The sequence below is a fragment of the Phasianus colchicus genome, chromosome 10, assembly GCF_987193195.1.
Source record: "Phasianus colchicus chromosome 10, bPhaCol1.hap1.1, whole genome shotgun sequence".
Taxonomy (NCBI): Eukaryota; Metazoa; Chordata; class Aves; order Galliformes; family Phasianidae; genus Phasianus; species Phasianus colchicus.
In genome coordinates this window covers 23598798-23619136 of record NC_143445.1, presented here as the reverse complement: position 1 = coordinate 23619136, position 20339 = coordinate 23598798, and the positions used below count along the sequence as shown (strand labels likewise).

At 40.7% G+C, this 20339-nt stretch overlaps 1 long non-coding RNA gene across 1 annotated transcript in view; it reads left to right on the top strand.

The window, feature by feature from the left end:
• LOC149916669 (uncharacterized) overlaps positions 1-15611 on the top strand; it is a 53444-nt gene extending 37833 nt beyond the window's left edge. The window contains exon 4 of the long non-coding RNA XR_016469815.1: positions 15063-15611. This is a non-coding gene — a long non-coding RNA (uncharacterized LOC149916669). The remainder of the gene's footprint in view (positions 1-15062) is intronic.
• Positions 15612-20339: the final 4728 nt, after the last annotated feature.

The following is a 20339-nucleotide window of genomic DNA, read 5'->3' as shown; positions in this document are numbered from 1 at the left end:
GATTGTTCAGCCTGGAGAAGAGGAGGCTCAGGGGAGACCTTATTGCTCTCTATAACTACCTGAAGGGAGGTTGTAGTGAGCTGGGGGTCGGCCTCTTCTCTCGTGTAACTGGTGATAGGACTAGAGGGAATGGTTTCAAGCTTCGCCAGGGAAGATTCAGGCTGGATATTAGGAAATGGTACTTCTCTGAAAGGGTGGTCAGGCACTGGAATGGGCTGCCCAGGGAGGTGGTGGAGTCACCGACCCTGGAGGTGTTCAAAGAACGTTTGGATGTTGTGTTGAGGGATATGGTTTAATGAGAACCATTGGTGACAGGTGGATGGTTGGACTGGATGATCTTATAGGTCTTTTCCAACCTTAGTGATTCTGTGATTCTGTGTTTTCCAAAACAGTACTGAGAATCCTTAATCTCTCTGTAGAAGAATACTTAAGCCCATGATCTCTAAGTATATTGACTTCTAAATGAAGCCTGATTTCTAAGTGCTTGAAAACCAGCTTTGCAAAGCAATTCAGATGCTGATTTTAAATTCAGGAATATGTCGCTGACCACAGTGACTATTTTCTGTGGATTTCATATTCTCTCTAAATTATTTTTGCTGTTCTCCTTAGACTTTATACTATGTAGTAGACAACTTTACGATTTTTGGCTAAATTTCTTTCTGGAGTAAGGTATGTACTTAGTATGAGTTGTACCCAAGAAAGATTTGGTATTTGCTCTCTGTTTCTAGAAAAGAGAAACCAGCCACCCTTAGCTTGCTTGTTTGGACATCCTTACCTTTTTAATCTGAGTATTTTAAGAGGCGCAGAGAGTGAAAGATACTTTTAAAGTCCTCATTCCTCATTATTCTGTGTTTGTCAGCTTTGGACAACATTTGCCATTAGCTTCTAAATAACCAAAGTCTTACTATAACTGACAGGAGCATTCTTCATTCACTGTTCACAATCAATTTATAAGCAGTTCTCAATTTGCTTCCTGTTCTAATGTTTTTTGTATGCTTGGATGACTTTTCCCCTCTTTTCAGCTTCCTGCAACATTTACTACTGACCTTGTGTTAGTGTGGTATTTTTATTTAAAACAACCTAATTTTCAGTTGAGAATATGTGCTATCTTCATTGTATTATTGTACAACTAAGTGATACATGGCTGCTCCAGAAATTAAGCTTTCTGCCTCTGAACCATTGATGTCTGTGGCACGAATACTTCTAGCATACTTCTAGCAACAGTCACCGTGCTGCGTTGTGGGCACTGCGCTGCTGGCTTCCTTCTAGTATTTTCACAGCATCTGAGGTTTTGCATTGCTGTGGTGTTGCTGTCAATTGCATTAGGAATAAGAAATGTTACGGGAGCTAAACAGAGACAAGCCTCTATTTCACAGAGCTCGGGATGAAGGGAAGGGCTGAAGGTAACAATGGATTGTGGTAGGAGGGAGAGTGGAAGTCCTGAGGACAGTGAAGCCAAAAGGCAGAACTGACAGCTTTTCAGCTGCCTTCTGCTTAATTAACAGGAAGACAATGATTTGTACCTTTTATAGAAGAGTACTTTCAATGGTTTTCCTTATTTCTGTTAGCATAAGTTCTTCGTAAAATTGCACAGCAAAAGCTACAGCAAAAACAAAAATCAGTATTTTTTAAAAAGAAAGTTGTTTGTTGTTTTTTTTAAAGAAGTTGCATGCATTTATTGCTCTAATAGCCTGCAGGATAATTCATCTGCAGGAAGGATGTATATGGTATACCAAGCTGTGAGCAGTGGCTCTCTCCATCAATTGTTAAGTGAACACAGTTTCTTGACAACTTTCTGATCACTTTTTTCCTCCTCCCCTTTTAGACTGATTTGATTCAAAGTATCAACAGAAGCAATTTCTGTGGTGAAAATCGAGAAGTTGAGAAGGTAGTTGAAGTTGCATACCCTTTGCTGTTAATGCTCCAGAGTGTTCATTCAATTCATCTATTATTTATTTTGCCCCTGAGGTGTAACATGAATAACATTTCTAAGGCATTACTACTAGACTTCTCGCATATGGTGAAGTAGTATTCAAAACCGGGCCAACTTTCACGCAGCAGTTTACCATAAGAAGTTCACTATTACAATGTATGCAGACAAAAACTGTTAAAATAGGCATGTGTTCCTCTTATGGAAGTGTTGCTCAGAGGATAAATCCATTTTTCCAGCTGTAACAGAGCTTTTCTTTGACCTTGGGCTTTAGCTATGTCTGCCTATAGTTTCACTCTCATACTTTTCTCCTTTAATATTTTGGCTAAACATATGGCTTGTGCTTACACCCACACAGTGATCCTATTCCCTTCAGCCTTTGCTGTGACCTCTTGGCACAGCGCTAATGGGAGCAGCAAAACTCACGCCTTCCCTCTCAGTGGGGAATAAGCTGCATCTGCTGTCATGTCAGCATCTTGGTGAGATCAAGTCATCATCTAAGGTGTGAAGCAGCGTGCCCCCACCCCTGCTATCACCTCCAGGACTGGGTGTGTAAGACAGGCTGTAATGGTTCCATGGGAATTAAACCCTGCACTTCTCAAAGACAAGTCTGTCCTGCCCTCAGGGGCACAAGTTGACTTTCCAGGGCCAGAGCAAAGCACTCCCCTGCCTTTTTTTCTTTTTTTCCTTTCCTGGTAATTATAGGTAAGGCACAATCCCTGGGCACTCGCAGTCATGCCAAGTATCTCCATCAGAAGCAGCAAGGTTACTACAGATTTATGCCAGTGCTCCCAGGAGATGAATGATTTTCAATCATCTTTGAGAGCTGTCACTGCAATGCCACTGAGCTCATAAAAAGGATAAAATGTAAATATTATTGAAGCCTAACGTAGCACAGACATTAGGTGTGATATTAAAGGAGTTTTTATCAGTAGCCTCTCCAAAGATTTATATCTGTTGATCAATGCCTTTGCTAAATTAAATACATAAAATCTTTACTTGAGACATAACAAAAAGTCACGAACAATATCAGTATTCAGGCAGTATTAGTGACATGCAGCATGACAAACTGTGTAGGAAGCTAGTTATCATAGCCTTGTGATAGTGAAAATGGCTCTGTTCACAGCACAAAGTTATTACTTATCTTTCTTAAGGCTGAAAGGCTGCTTTAAAAAAAAAAAAAGCCTTGTATGTTTATATGTACATTAGAGTTATCAGCATACCAGTTTAGCGCTGGATGCTTTGTTTCTGTTGTTCTGGTTAGGTTACATGAGAGCAGCTCGACCATTTCCCCCTCCAGGAAAACAAGCAGAAACCTGAGCAACTGCAACTGTTGTGTGGTTCGTTTGCTTTGGTTTTTGTTTGTTTTGTTTCTTAACATGATGCCAAACACAAAGGAGAAGTAAGTGTTTTCTAAGATAAATTTAGAATCTATCTTAAACCATTTGTAATAAATCTAATGCATAGAAACATACTCTGTCCAGATACTCAGACCTGAATGTGAGCGTCTCTTCTATCTAAAACTAGCTGGGGAAAAAAAGGAAAGCCTGGGTATTTTGAGATGATATATAATAGAAGCAATAGACCCATAAACATTTTTTATTTTCTTTGGTATATTTGAAAACTAGGAAGTTTCTAAAACATAGAAACCGATAAATATAATAAGTTATTTTAAGTACCTAGGTGTATCAGTCTTCCATTACAATCAACAGATCTAAAACTTTTGAATCCGTACATGTCAGGACTATGATGCTGCCAGATGTGCGCCTTGCCAAACAAGTGCTGTAGATGTGCAAGGCAGGTATATTCTTGAGATGAGACATCCCCATGGTGCTGGGAGAAGTAAGGGATGTAATCAGCAGCATCTGGCACATCCCTGGTAGGACCTGCATTTGATCAGGACTTGAGCTCTTCTGCAGAGCTGTGAGGTGTCATCAGCTTCGTCCCAAGGTCAGTTGGGGTTAAGCCTGAGCATCGCAAGCTGAGAGGCATGATTTCCATGTGAACTTGGAGGCTACCTACGTACCAAGGTTAATGCAGGAGAAGATACAATACAGCCATTATTCTGAAATGTGATTCAGGAAGCGTGACACAAAGCTGCAATGTGGAGCATGCCTGGAACCAGATTCCTCCCCCAGTCCCTCTAGGTTGTTAGCGTCATCATGGCTTTTACTTCATATTTATCTAGTGTTGTTGCTCAAGGTCTGTGGAACATGCCCATTGAATAAGAGAATAACAGGAGAAAGAGCACTATGTGCTCTGCCAACCTGCAGCTGTGACCTTCCTGTTTACTATATATTTTTTTTTAAACATTTGTTAGAGGAATGAAGCAGCAAATCACCAACAATAACAGAAAAATCAATACCCGCCTCTGCTTCTTTTGTGAGATCTGGAACATGGCCTCAATCTGTCAGACTGAATTACAGAGACTGTGGGTGTCAGCAAGGGCTCAAACAAATAGACCTGCCACTGCTCATTGATAAAAGGCTTAGGTCTATATGAGTGTCACTGTTCCTGCTGCCTCCACCAGGCATGGAGAAACACCAACCTTTCCGCTGAAAGGCGAGTTATGTAGCACTGGTTGTGTTCACTTGTACTTTGCATGTGAGATTGCACTGATCTGTGGAATAAAAAAGGTAAACAAACAATTTGACAAATACAAGAGACTGGGGCATTACCTTGTTAATGATTATTAATGAGTATTAAATTAGGTGGCTATAATTGAATGGAAGGTGATATATCAACACAGAAACATCATTCTAAAATATGCCATTGATCCACTAGCTAAGAATCCAGTCTTTGACAAAGGTCAATACATCAGAGAGAGGAACAATCTCTTTCCAAACTCATCATTTTCCAAGGCAACAGTAAAGGCTGCATCAGTATGAAGAGGAAAGCTGCTTCATGACTCCGGATGGTAATTAGTTTATATCCTGGAGCATCAAGATTAGCATCCTTTATCACTTTTAATTTTGCTAGCGGACCATAGGCTACTGCAACGAGCTTTTGAGTAATAAACCGTGTCATTTTTGTATTACAACAAGGACCTGGTGTGGAAGCCCAACATGATCTTAGTGTTGTCCCACTGCCACTTCTGTGAAGAGACAAGGTAGGACAGCTGCTTTTGCCATCAGAGGAAGAGGATTGTCAGTTTAGGTCTAGAGAAAGTAAAAGTTACCATTAGGAAATTATAGGCACAGAAACAAGCTTATGAGTGGAGCTGAATATAACTTTATTATTACAATATGAGGGAGGCTCAGACCACCTTTGGTTTTCCTATTTAAAGATGCTTGACACCATGAAATAGGAAACAGCACTAAGCTCTTTCCAGTGTAGTAACTAAGGCTGCACTGATGAATTTGCAGCAAACTATAATCCGCAGAGCAGTGCACAGCTTTGGCTCTGCGCTGTGCAAACTGCCACTCTGCTCCAGAGCAGCCTACTTGTGCCCAGGCAGGCAGGAGTTCAGCACCCAGCCTGCCCACCTCCCTTGCCCAGGTTAGGGTAGACAGTGCCAGCTTGGTGCTGCTTGTACTGTTGGTCTTGATGTGTCCCTTTTCAGTAAGATTTTTCTGACTTGTCCAAATATTCCTGTAGTGAGATAGAAACAATTGGCTTTCCTACTCCAGAAATCAACCCTAGATTTCTGAAAGTCTGCAGCTGCTTGACTCTGCAACTCACTGCCTTCTTTTTTGGTCTCTCCCTTTTCTTCATTATTTTTCTCATCTCCATTTACTTCTCAAGCATCCTATTCTATGTGCCTTTCTTTTAAGAGCATTGTTAAGCCTAATCCAGTCAGATAACTCAGACCCTTGTAGAGACCAGCCACTCCTGTTTCATCTTTTCTTTTAACTAAAATATTCCCTTGCTAATTTATTTCCAAATGTGCTTTGAAGGTATGAATATTGCTAGATTCCTGTATTAAAAAAAAAAAAAATACAAAATACGATTTCATTCTACCTCAACTCTGAGCAGGCAGCAGTTAATTTCACAGGCTGGTTGGACCCTATGTTCAGCAGGAAAGTCTTTCCTTTAATCCATATCAGCCTTTGCAGCCTTTCTAATTTCATGAAATTTTTCCTCATTCTTTCCTGTACTGTGGGTAGAATAGGAAAATCCAAAGAGGTTTCATTGCCTTCTTTGTTATTTTGTGTGTCTTTGTCATTCTACGTCTATCTATGCATCAATGAAATACTGTTAATAAGCGATCAGAAGCCTTTTGTTGAGAAGATATGGCTGATCACAAAAGACGCATAACTAATAACGTGGTTAAGGCAGATCACACACTGGACCTAGGCTAACACCTGAGAAAGCAGTGAGGAGCACGCTGCTGTTCTTCATAAAAAGAGTCAGTACTATAAAGAGAGCAAAATAAAGGTGAAAAGGAAGAAAAAATCCCCCTCTTGGAGACTGTATTCACTTCTGTACCCAATATTCCTTTTTTTGTTGAGTTTCTTGTTTTGATTCTCAGTATAGCAGCAGTGCTCTGTGAAAGATTATTTTTGTGATATCTCCATTTTCAAGACTGTTATGATAACATTTGCTCTAGCAAAGTGCAAAAATCTTGATGATCCAGACAAGTCTATGAACCCTTGTGTGGCTGAACTTGCCATACAAGGTTTCAAACTAAATTTGCAACCTTCATTAGGGACCTGATTCAGCTTCCTGTAAAGTCAGCTGGAATCTTTCCAAGGAAGTCAGAACGACCACGTAGAGGCTAATAGGCTTGTGTAGATTTGTACAAACTTGCTTTTTGGTAGCAACATTAGAATCATTTACACGTAGACCCAAGAGAGGCTATGACAAGCAATGGATATTTAAAGGGATATGTGACAATAAAGATCACGCAGCCTGCAGCTATTTTAATTTTCACAGGGAAAAAAAACAAGCACTGTATTGAAAGAAATATGAATGTGTAGTATCTAACCCAAGATCCCTAAATGGTGACCCAGCTGGTGCTGACGTGCAAGCCAGATTTCCTTGCTCTCTGAAACCCCATGTGGTATGCCTTCAGTCAGATGTTAACCTTGTCTCCTCTGGTGATAGGAGCATCTACAACAAAGATCTGGCTGTTGTTCTCAAACCCCATACAGGCTGAAATTCCTATCTGAAGTCTGTATTTTGAAGAAGTAATGTCAGAAAGTTGGCTACTATGAAGTGTTGGGGAAACTCCTGCATAACTAGCTACAGTCTGATTTGTGAAAAAAAATGAAAGAAAATGGGATTTTGGAAAGTGGGTAGTCACCAAGGCAGGTGGGCTGCTGACATCCAGTACACGAATTACTCAGTATGTTTCTGGTAAACATTTTCTTGATTTGTCTTTTAGTAATCTTTCTGCAAAACAGTTTCATTCTAGTGAGCCAGCTCTCTGTTGGTTCAGTACACTTCCCAACTCTGTTTCAGAGATTGCTGCAGTGCAGATTTTAGGTAGTGGAGTTTTCTGCTAAGGTTATGTGAGATGAAACTAGAGGTCTATTTCAGGCAACTAAGGATGCTTCATGGAAACAAAAGCTGTTCTGCTTGATCATTCTCTGCTACTCGTTTGCAGAAGTCTTATCAACCATTATAATGTCAGCAGACAGCCAGGCGTGTACCCAGCCTGTCATCTCAGAGATGCACTAAGGATCAGCTTTGGAAAGGGATTATGCTGAATTTTCTTTTCATCTGTATTTATGAGTTTTTTGGCTTGGTAATGCACTGTGCCAATCTTGTGTTTGCCCAGAGGGAATGTGAACCACAGCCGCCTTCTTGCCAGCTATTTCCTGAATACCTGTGGTAACAATTTCCAAGGGGGTGCGCAACTTATTTTTTCATCTAAATGGAAAAGTATTGCAGCAGCGCTCAGAGCAAACAGTAGGGAATTGAAAGAGAGTGAAGTTGCTGCAAATTGAAGAACAAGGACAAAATGACTAACCCTTGCTTGGAAAATAAGCCACAACACACAGATGACCTTTTTAAAATGAAACACACAAATATGCAAATACCACTGTGCCTTTTGGAATTGTTTTGTGGGCACAGTTTCCGTTGGCAAAGACGTTCACGTGGCATGAGCCACAATCAATCAATTGGCTTTAGAGGTGTGAGCAGTTCTGCAGGGCTGGCAAGGCATACTTATTCACTAGGCATGCATCCATTGCTGTTTCCTATACAGCATCCATGTAGCATCTCAGTAGTTCAAGAATAGTAAACAAAATTCATATTCATCTCGTACAGCACTGAATAATTCACAATCTGAAGTATTTGTCCTGCACATCAGGTAGGGTGGTAAACATAAACAGAAGAATCCTTTGCGGGAAAGCCAGCCATGTGTCAAGGATGTGTGAGAGAGAACACCAAGCAGGATTACCTCGCATAGCAAAAATGAACTAAAAAGAGTTGCTCCTGTCATTCACCCACGCAGGCTTTTGAAGTCAAGTGACTGTTTAGTGCTGTGGTTGGTGGCTCCAAGAACAAATCTGTGGCACAGAGCTTGGGAGAGCTGTGGTTTTACTTGTGCTTCTGCTTGATTTTAAAGAGGTCACCTAGTCTGTTTTCTTTTCTACCTTCTGTAGTTCAAATAGGAAACCTTTGTATAATTAAAACTGACCTGGGGCTCATTTGTACCATGTTGTGTCTCCTTAGAAGGCTGGCATACCGCCTTTAGGCAAACTTCCATTTTTGGGCTTGCCTGGCAAGGAAAGGTCTGCCACTGAGAGCCAGCGCAGGAGCTGAGCTGCCTGCTGCAGGCAACTGGGGGGATGCTGGTGGGAAGGCTCAGACCGTGCCTGTGGAGAAGGGAGTGTGGCCATGGGAAGGACTCGCACTGTGTTGACATGAGCTGGATGATGCTATCTCTGTAGCAGCCTACTGTGTGCAGCTGTAGGGAAGCTTGTGTCACCTGTGTTTGGCCGATTTGAGAGCAGTGGGCTCTTGTCTCATTGCATTTCCACTTGTATGGAAATAGATTACCTGCAATATCAACCCTGGAAGTTGTGCTGGAAACTTGCAGTTCATGGAGATAAGGCAACATATGTCCTCATCGGTCCTGACAAAAATGAAAACATGAGTGTGAGAATTGAGTTTTTGCTGGCAGATGATCACTGTGACTTTTAACGGGTTTCTGCCCTACCTTGGGCTGCCCGTAGTTATAGTGCTTTTAGTGGCTCTTTACCAGAAACTGGGCTCCTGCAGAATGATTACATGCAGCAATGTTCTTTTCCCTTTCTTTCTAGTGACTATTTTAAAAGCAGCAAATGGCTTTTCTCTTGGTGCAGCTTAACGAAATCCAGTAACCCAGCAACCAGACACTTAGCAGGTGAAGCCCTGGACACAACAGAAGTGAAGCAAGAAAACCTCCAGGCAAGCACCAAAGTGTTCAGTGCAACTGGTGAGGGTTCTGCAGCCCAACACACAGGGTTTTGGGCTAGCTCTGCCCTGCTGCTTGCTGCAATGTTTGTCAGACAGCAGGTAGCTAGACTGAATGTAAGCAGATGATGCACGAAAACCTCAGGAAGATATTTTAGCAATTAGTTTGCTCTCTCTGGGAGAAGACTTGTTCAGAGGCTTGGTGCTGCTGTGAGTGTTTTGAGGTGGTGGAGAGAGACAACCACTTCCTTACACTGACTCAGACCTCCCCACCCAGCATGTGAAAGCCAGGTTTGTTCTTTATTAATATCCTTTGGAAAAAGCTTTTCTTTTTTTCTTTCTTTCTTTCTTTTTTTTTTTTTCTTTTTTTTTTTTTTTCCCCTCCCCAGAGGCTCCATGGGCACAAGTGTCTTTTGCAGTTGCTTTAACAAGATGAGTCAAATTTCAAGGACGGATTCCCACAGACTGATTACATGGGTAAAACAGAACTCTTCAGGAGGGCATCTCCTGAAATGGCTGCCAGGGGTATGGTGGTGCAGAAACCCAGAGCCACTCCTGTAGTGACAGTGTTATGGTGGGAAGGAACCACAAAACTCATCTCAGGAAGCGTGGCCTGTACTGTGCCTAGCAGAATGTGCCTGCAGTATGCTACCAGAGCTTGGGTGCACTGGTCTTAGCTGTTTAGTCTGTGAAATGTAAATGGTGAGAAGATTGCTGATGTGCAGGATTGACAAATAAAAGCAGAGCGTGTCAGCTGCTCTAAGAGGAGCCTGTGGTGGAGCTGTGGCCCTGAGAACAGGCCCAGCTCATGTGCTGCATGGACTCTGCTTTGGTGAATTCTCAAGTCCTCCAAATAAAAACAGATGTTGGTTAGACACAGGATTTTGCATGAGTAACGTTTAATTTTTTCTCCTCTGTTTTGCAAGAAGAATATAGTTTCTTGTGCCAATTCTGGTAGTGTTTGGTTGAAGCCTTGGGGAGATCACAGAGAGCTGAGGACTTCCTACCCAGGTGATCTCACATTTGTGGTGTTTGCTTCAGTCTGGTCTCATTTAAAGAACTGAAGTGCATGTTTCTCATCTGGTTTTTATGTTGAACCAAGACTTCCAGATGGTGCTGATTTTCTTCCTGAGTGCTATCCCTGCTGTAATGGCAGGGCAGCCTCACGACTCTTCCTAGTGCCATGGGAGAGGTCTTTTAGGAGTTCAAAGCACACGAGGAACACATGATATGAAAAAGGCTTTTGTAGTACAGATTCACTCTACAATAGTTCTGTGCTCAACAACAGGTTGTGGTTTGAAGAAATATTGCTTCTGTCAGCCTTGCATAATGGAAACAGTAATCAGCATCCATTAGGTCAGAATGTATTGTCAATCCACAGTGAAGCAGAAAGGACTACATCTCAGAAAACCTTTTCATTAAGCAAAGAAAATTGATACCAGTGCTTGGCTCAGCCTAACACTTTGTTCATGGAGTTGAGTGCGGATAATGGCTGTGTTTGTTTTCTTTTCATTTGTTTCTCTGTGCACAGTTATTTTGATTAGGAAATGTCCACCTTTCATTCTAGATGAACAATTCTAAGAACTTTCTCCCATCATTTATCATCTTAAGTACACAATCAGTGCTTGTGTAAAAAACAAAGTTAGACATGAAGTCAGGACAAAATATTTTGGCTTACATGATTTTTCAACATTTTAGTTGAAAATTAATTCCTTTTTTTTTTTTCTGTGTAGTTAAATACAATCTGTTTTTTTTCTTTGTGGATTGTCTCAGAATAGTACAGATGATGCTGGTGAGTAATAATGTGCTTATGAGCAGATCATCACATATGCGTATTAACGACATTGTTATACAGGCTACATGGGGCCCTGTAGCTGTATTGCCAGTGTATGGAGGGACTGAGGGTTGAAGGGAGTAGGATGGTGTTTTGACAGAAGGGATAACGAAAATTCTTTGTAGCAACTTTCTGTGAGGGTAACAGAATAATTAATGCTCAGTCTGACTCGTTAAATAAAAATCAGTTCTGTGCTCTAGCCTTGCAAATACCACTATCACATTACCATGACGAACTGATGATGATGAAAAAGAGGTGATGGATGAGTGGTCTCTTGCATGCTGTTATCAAATGTACTAACTGCAGAATGAATTGCTGCTACTCACTCCTATTGCTACAGGATTTTCTCTCTCTGCTCTCATCCTGTTACCGCTGAGCTGCTCTTAGTGGAGAGGAGGATGCTACCCAAGCATTCACACTCCTACATTGCTGCAGAAGTTGCTGTGCAGTGGATCAGGCTTGAATTAATGTACATAAGGATTTGTACTGATATCAGGTACAACGTGATATATCCTTAATCCCAAATTAAGTGTCTTTGTAGATGGAGAATGTCTCTCCAAACTTTTACATGAACAAACTGTTGGAAATCCTGATTTTTGGCTTCTTTCTCTTGTACTGCAGTTCCCTGTTGTTTGTTACTCTACCTGTTTGTCTGTCTCTGGATACAAATGGCTCTTTTCACTGCAGTAACTGAACATCATGAATAAAATGAGATTGTAAATTCCTTTAGGGGACATCTAGCCACACGTGAGTGCTATATAAATAATGATCCATCTAGAAGGAAGGTGCTATACAAATATGAGGCAGTTATGGTTACTTCCATAGCATGTAAACCTGACACTGGGTGCATCTGCCACAAAGTGTTTAACAGGTCCCTTATTGCAGAGTCTAGAACAATTCCTCCCCAAACTAGCTTTCTTCTGTCCTTGTGTGTTTATCTCCCGGACTTTTGGATCACAGTTGTACATTAAGATGTCACCTTTATAGTCGTTTTTCACTGTCACACAGAAGAAGTGTTAAGCTCAGTCACAGAATTGCAACTGAGGAGAAAAAAAAGTGCATCTAGCATTATTAGGCAAGCTTCATAATGCCAGCACCTATCTGTGCAGCATTTTCTTTGATTCCGTATACTTCTTAACACAAATCTGGGTTGCTGAGGAAGGATTTTTCTGGTAGAGATTTTCATCCTTATCTGACATATGTATTTTGGGGAAAAGGTCTATTCACTATGTTATTTCCTCTTTTTTTTTCTTTTCTTTTTTTTTTTTCTTTTTTTTCCCCATACAAAGCATAAATCTGACTGTGATGCAGCAGTTTTGAGTAGGGAACTTTACAATGCATTTGGCCCTCGGCTGTGGTGCAGGAAATTAAGGTCAATGAGGTCTTGTGTGAAGGAAAGGGCTGCAGTAACCAAAAGCAAGAAGCATGGTGCAAAAGAGCTGTGGTAGGTGCACATCTCTGATAGGCTAACAGCATCATGAGACAGAAAATTTTCCTGTAAATTTGTGACTACTATCTCAAGAGAACCAATCCAGAATGAGTACAGCATCTTGCTTTGGCTTTATGTTCTTTTAAAGTTTAAGTTGTTTGGCTTTTTGCTGTTTAAAAAAAGAAAAAAACAACAAAAAACAACAGACAACAACAGCTAAAAAACAAACTAACCAAAACCAAAACAAAACTTGCAGGTTTCAAAGATGCTGATTCTCAACTAATATTCTCAGAACAATTTCTCCATTAATTTTCTAAAATTTGTCTTTCTGGAAATGTTTCTTTTGTCACTTTGGTTTAAATGTGACACAGACTAATGACCTTATTAATTTTTTTGGTCAGTTTCTCCTGTTTCAATATTTTAATTGTGATTTTATCTGAAAATGATAATCTCAAAGCCTATTTCAATTATTATTTTAGAAAATCCTAGAGCAGCGTGTAGAATTGCAGCTTTTATGGCCGGTGTTTTAGCTCAGAAATTCTACTGGTGACCAAGCAGGTTTTTCTAAGGCTAACTCAAAAAAACAAAACAAAACAAAAACAAACCAATGAAACAGAGGAATGGGAAAAAAGATGTAAATACATAGCAAATGTGATATTTGCTGACCACCTCAATCTTGAAAAATGCAACTTTCCTGTTATGTTTTGGCAGTTATATCATCTGGCATGTTTTCCACTGCCTGCAGGGATAACAAATACCAACAAGTCCGTACCTGGAGGCCTGAACCTTGCTTTAACTATTTAATGTTGCACAATGATTAGACCATGTCTCCAGGCCCATTTACTCCATCAGATTAATACATCAGGCAAGAACACATACTATAGAAAGAAGTATATCCTGACAGATATAATCAAACAGCATTTAAATCAAGGGAGACGACCGTGACATTAATCTACCCTGGTATAACAGCCCATTTAAATGAGTAGGAGGAGGGAGGTGGTACAAGTGAGGATAGATGGTGTGTTTAAGTAGAGAAATGAAATCTGTAGAATGACTTCAGCGGAGATAGTTTTGATTGAAGTCAAGCAGTAAAACGAACAAGTGAGAGAGATAAATTTCTTTAAGCTGGAGACGCTTCAGGAAAAAAAAATGCGTGCATATCAGGGATCTGTAACCTGCTCAGACCCATGGAGATCAATGGTCTTGATGCAGATAATATAAGCCAAATTGTTCTATGCTGTTAATTTCCTTGTGGAGATCTAGAAGTTGTTTTCTTCCTTTTATGGAACAAAACACTTGGTGTGAGTTTGAGTTAGTAGATTAAGGCCAATCAGATCATAAATAAAAGGATTTTTTCAGCCCAGTATAAAATGGGAGTTGTGAAGCAGGAGAAATAAGATAAGATAAGCTCATAGATGAGAGAAAATTACTGAAGGCATATGCTGAAGGTGATACTGAAAACTAGTGGTGTCACTAATTAACTGGAGCAGTAATGCAAATGAATGCAATCGGGAAATCCAGATATGTGGCAGCATCAGTACCTGGCTGTGTGCAATCTGGTATATTTAGTTCATGAAAGGGAATTTCTGGGGTATCAAACAAAATCATGGCTTGCTATTAGTGCTCTGAAGGCACTGCTGGAGGCTGAGGGAGCACATGGGCTATTTCTGAGACCAGCTTGGCATGGAATTGATGCAGAACACTCACTTGCAGGTCTATCTCTAGGCACAGTGCCTCAGTTTGGGTTTCTGCAATGTCTTGTTTAGATCTTTTGGTGTGAAAGTGGTTTAGTCTCACTGGATGACTTAAGTGGGAGAGTAACCTGTAAACGAGAGAACAAATTAAGTGTGCTTTTGTCCTTTCCCCATGGCTAATGCCCACCAGCTTCCCTGAAATTATGCTTGGTTTTTACATCTGACATACAGCTATACTTACTCAAGAGCCTTGAAGAGGTGTCTGACCTCCTCTTGATTCCAGGCAAATCAGATTATTAAAGAGAAAAACATGACATGAAATGTGAGTAGTCTTCAAAGTTGCATAGAAAGCTTGGAGAGCTCTGTTCTAGCAAAGTGCCATTATCAGCTACTACAGATTATGCAAAGGGAGGTTAGGATTGGAAGGGACTTGCTATGCTGTTCTGGAATGGCTAATTAGATGATTCACATTCCATCTAAAGGGATACAGAGGAAACCAAACGAAGGAGGTAAGGTATGTATGCATGTTGCATAAGTCTCTCCAGGAAGAACACTTAAGACTAGACTGTACTTGCTAGACAGAAATACTAGGAAATTTCTGTCAAAATAATCATAAATAATCATGAGATGACATCCTTTTTATAAAAACTTTTCAAATTCAGAAATGTGCCATGAAGATATACCTCCATACATCTGTTACACCTCAGAAATAATTCCTTGGATCAGACAAAAAATAATGAAGGACAGGCGTTTTTACGAAAACATTTTATAAACACAGATTTTTTTAATTTTTTGTTTGAGTCTTTTTTTTTTTTTTTTTTTTCTTTAAAGGGTGTTGTTAACCACCACTTCCTTTGACCCACAAAGAAGCTGGGGTATGGAGCTGGGAGTGCACAGAGCTAAGGGTAAAGCGTTAATGAGCAGCAGATGAACCTCATGCACAGTCACCGTCATCCTGCCCTATTCAACAGGATTGTTTAAAGCTGGACTCATCTGGGCCTTTTCTTCCTATATTGCTCTTTTGTTTCTCTTTTCTCTATTTTAGGACAAGGGGACTGTATTAAGAAAAAACCACATCTCACTAGGTCTACTCTCTTTATTAGGGTTTTCTTTCTGTGAGGTTTTCACTTAGATTCACACTACACTTTTTCCTACTACAATGACTATTTTGTCATGCTGAATAAGTTTTCCTACTCTTCATCTTCCATTTGGGAATCTGGGCTAAAACTCAGAACAAAAGATATGATAAAAGACAGGCATAGTGCTTTCATTAAGAGGACAGGGAGCTTTTGAACTACACTCCTGAAGTCAGCAAACAAAAACTAGGCAGCAAAGAGACCTGCCTGTTACAAATGTGCTGCAGAGATGAGACGAAGCCCAAATGAAATATTATGCTTTTTAGTCACTGGTCCTGCTTGAGAGTGATGAAAGGGATTTGATGACTTTCTCCTTAGTCAGAGCTTTCATTGCCCCTGAGGAAGGGATACATTGGTTATATAAATGACAATTAATTGAAGTACCCCAGAGCCTGGGAAACTCCAGAGCAGAGAAACACAAGCCTTTGTAGGTGGCATGCAGAAACTATCAATCAGGAAAAGTGTAACTTTTTTTTTTTATTCTAAGCTGCAATTGTTCCTGCTAATATATTTATTTCTGAAATCCTACATCCACCCCCTGAGGCTCAAAAATAATGTGCAATATCATTACAAAACCAAACTCTCACATTTGAAATGCGCAGAACATAATGAGGAAACCCTCATCAAACTAGAGCAACCACTCTTGCTATTTTGCCTGAAACTGTCTCTATATCCCAGATGAGAGCTCGTCCCCACGCACATCTTCTAAAGATGTAAGACCTACTTTAGAGAATGACATTTCCTAGTATGGAGGGCAAAGCTATGAGAAGCCCTCGGGATATTGGAGTGACTTCAGATTCTTCTCTCCACCGAGTTTATTCAGCTGTACTCTATCTACAGTCTATACGATTAATTAATGTCTGATAGATTAGTAATTCCCTAATAGGAAATCAAGCTCTAGCCGCAGGCAGTAGCAGAAGAGCACGGGGTCTTACTCTGACATTACTTGTGCTGCTAAAACCTGAGAGCAAAGCTGCTGAGTCTAGCAGGCTGACAAAGTCAATCCAAGGAAGATGTGGCTGGCAGAGCAGCCAGCAAAGCCCCCTTTGCCCCAGTCTCTGAGGCAGTCACTGCAAGTGTATGGATGCTCACATGCAGATGCTTCGTTTATTCTCAATCCTTTTGTTTAATGGGATGAAAAAGAAGTGTCCAATTGGTAGAAAATCATAAGCTCCTGGTGGTTACCCCTGAAAGGTTTTCTGTCTGGGTTGTTAAATAAAACAAGTTATTCTGAGGATCAAATCAAAAGAGGGAGTTGTCTTTGTTGCATATAAATATTACTGTTTTGCCTAAGATCTTAGGAAAATGCAACCTAATTGCAAATCCACTCACTATTAGTACTCAATAAGCATAAAAGAAGTGTGGATGAACAATTGTTTGAGACACTTCTGCAAACACTATATTTAAACCAATTGTTCCCAACAAAATAGATTTCTTTGTACCAAATCTGAAAATTGCAGTGAAGAGAAGTGTGTTTTTTTCAGGTGAGAGTTTCCAGTTTAAAATACTGGGTTGTGGCCTGCAGCACAGGCAGCCTGTGATTTGGTTCTTTTACACCCAATCTTGGAGTTATGTCTCTAGCAGAGGGTAAAAACCTTGATTTCAGTGGTGTACCATCAGGCTTGTCTGTGCGTATATGGTTTTGTTTGATTCCCCTTTGTATTGGCATATGATCCTCAGAATTTATAGGAGCGCTTTATCAGTGAAAGCTCTGTGCATTCCTATGTCATTTTTTCCTCTCTGTCTAGATCTCGCCTCGTTAATCTGTGTGTTGTAATGATTTCATCTGGTTGCAGTACATTACTGAAGTCAAAGTGACTTCAGCTGTTATTTTGCTAACAGACCACCCAGCTATGCTCGCTATCATCTGCCATACTGAGAGCGAATGCTCTGGGAGATAGAGTGACGTAGCCAGTCCACCAGTCTGTGCTCACGGTATCTCATGTTGCTACATTTCATTTTGCTTGGATCATACGTTCTTCTCTTCCATTTCCTTTTGTCATGTTTTCCTCTTTATGATGTTCTGAAGTCAGCCGCAGACAATCTCTCGCCATCTGACGCCTGAACATGAAAGGGCTCTTTGCTGCACAGCGCGTATTTAAGGTTCCCTTTCCACAAATGCTCCTCAGGATTCTTTGGCAACCTGTGCAGTCTGAAAACAATTATGCCAACAAACCTGTTTTGAGAATAGCTGTAGAAATTTGCATTCTGTCCCAGTTTCTGTCACAGACTTCCTTTCTAAGGATGGAAAATTGCTCAGTTCTTATCTGTCTCAATTCTCCAGCTCTAAGGCGGGAATAATAACATTTCCTTTCCCCAGTGCTTTCTCTGTATATTTAGATTAGAAGCACAAAGGCACAACGACTGTTTGTGTTCTGGGATAGCTGCTAATGCACAGAACCGCTTGTCCTGGCTATTACTAATACACATTAAAATAACGCTTTCAAACACAGAGGAAAGCTGGTGTAAAATTTGAACCACTATTGATTTTCAAGATTTCCCAAAGTCTAATTAGTAATAAATGAGGAGCGTTGTTCCTTGGCTGCGCTGTGCCACATTAGTGCTGGTGCTGTCACCGAGCGCATCCTGCAGTGCCCAGCAGCTCTCGCAGGCTGCACCTGACACACTGCAATGCTGCTACAGCCCTTGGGCCTGAAAATGAGCGCGGCCTTTCTGCTGTGACCACACATCTTTTAAACCTTTCCTTATGGCTAATTAGAAAGAAGGTTTCACTGTAACTTACAGTTATAGCTGCAGACTGGACCGCTAAGTAGTCTGCTATTCCTCGAGAGTATTTGCAAACTGCTCATGTTTCTCTTTTGCTGTTATATTTATGTATTTGGAGTGGCGAGAACAGCTGGTTGGGAGGCTGAATTTCCTCCTGCTAGGAAAAAAAAATCCAAAACCCTACAAACCTATTGCTTTAAAAATATCTTCATCGGAGTGTTCTCTGAACAATCTTTCAATTTTTGCATTCATAAGAAGTATTTGGTCATTGAAAACTGAGTATTTTCTGATTTAAGCATAATATTTTTCTGGGAAAATCCTTTTTGCTAAAAGTGTAATTTTCCTTCAGAAAGACAACGTGACCATTTCTGTAATAGTGAATGTGTCTGTAATTGGTTTTGTCACACCTCCATAGTGGTGTTAGTGCAGATAGAGCTCTGGGCTGCTTAGAATTGCTTTGCTGCCAAATACCATGCGTTGAGTGCAGGACTGTGGGAACATCCATTTCTCAGGGAGTTTTGAAATACCTTCTTGTCTCTGGCAATAAGTGAAGTGTTGGTAATTTGAAAAGTGGTCAGCAAGCCTCTTAGCCCAAGATTCATTCAGTTAGTTTCTGTATTAACGGGTGGAGTGTTTAGTTTCTGACGCAGTTCAGAGAAGTACTAAATTCTCTTCTGGTTCTGAAAGTGTGACTAGCAGCCACTTAATCTCCTTTATTCCTGTTAACCATCAGCAGTATATCTAATTTGCTGGGGTTTCCAAGATACTTGCTTTGTTTTTAACAAGCTTTGAGGTTTAGGTTAACTGATGTCTCTATAGAATATCTGACTACAACTGGCCGAGCTAAAATTTGTGGCTCACCTGTGTCTTTTCTCTTTGGATCATAAGCAATTCACCATCTTTATGATTTTACCCCTACCCTGACCCTGGGGGAAAAAAAGCTCGTAGATCACCTTGCAGCCTGAGCCCTGTCCCTTGCACAAGACTTCTTATACTGTTAATTCTGATGTTAGGTTTGACAGTTGAGAGATAGTGGCTATAAAAGTCCATTTCCTACCAGTGGAGGGAAGAGTTAAGGGCAGGATCGTAAAAGAATGCAAAGCAATTTCAAAAGCATTTCCTGCTCTTCTCACTGCGAGATGGCACGATTTCACCAAAGTTCTGTGTCTGAAGAAGGGATCAGCTCCTATTTACCGAGATCCCTGCAGGGAAGGCAGGTGAGGGGCTGGCAGCTGTTTGGGCAGGTTGCTTATTGAGATACTGCTTCAGAAACACTGCACAACAACTTACAGTGGATGTGTGGTTACAAGCCAGCAACTCCTCACAGAGAGTTATGCAATCATCCTGCATTGGGCTACTACATGCTAGCCATTCAGTCCTGGGTTTCAGCTGAAATACATTTGGCCCTGCAGAATGCCCAGCAGAAATGTGAATATCATCTCAGTACCCAGACACACTGCAGTATTTTGTGCTAGGAATCTGTGGAATTACTGTGGTCTCTGTTGTTGTGCTCTTGAGCCCCTTACCTTTCTGTGGTTTCCAAATCGAGTATCAATATCTCTTTATGTTATTCACAGGAAGAGGCACAGCGGGGTTATAGAACTGTTCATCTGCGTGTCATAAGCATCAATCCATTAGAAGAAAAAAAGTGTACATGCATTCTTAGCTCAGAGATTTTGAAAGAGGTGAAGAAGTTTGTAACCAGAATTGGCATAGAGTACTGAAGTACAGAAACTCTGTCATTAGAGGATTCGAAGAATACTAATAACAATTTCTGCTCTTGTTTTATAAGAAAGTGGCAAAGCATTAGCATGAACACAAGTATGTTCCCACAAGTGATCTGCACGGGGAAGCTGTCGGATTTTTGACCTACTGAGATCTGACATTGCTTTGGATGTGCACTGCCAAGTCTAAGCATACCACTGGTTTCCCAGTTCTGCAAGACAGTGGTTACTCCCTTCTGTGATAAACGTTTTATCATCTACAAATGTGGCTGCCACAGTTCAGTTCCCAGGTCAACACAGGTATGCATCAAAGTCTTTCTGATTATGTTTAGATTTTTTAAAAACAAATTAGTTCTTTCACTGCCTCTCAAGCACACCAGTCTTTGAAGTTAAATGTCCTCTCAAGCACAATTAGAGAGCTAGCTTCAAGCGGAGAGCTGATTTGGCTCTTGATCATCAAAAAGCCTTTGAAATGCTTCATTTAGCCTTCTTTAAGAAATCTGGACATCTTCAAATTCTTC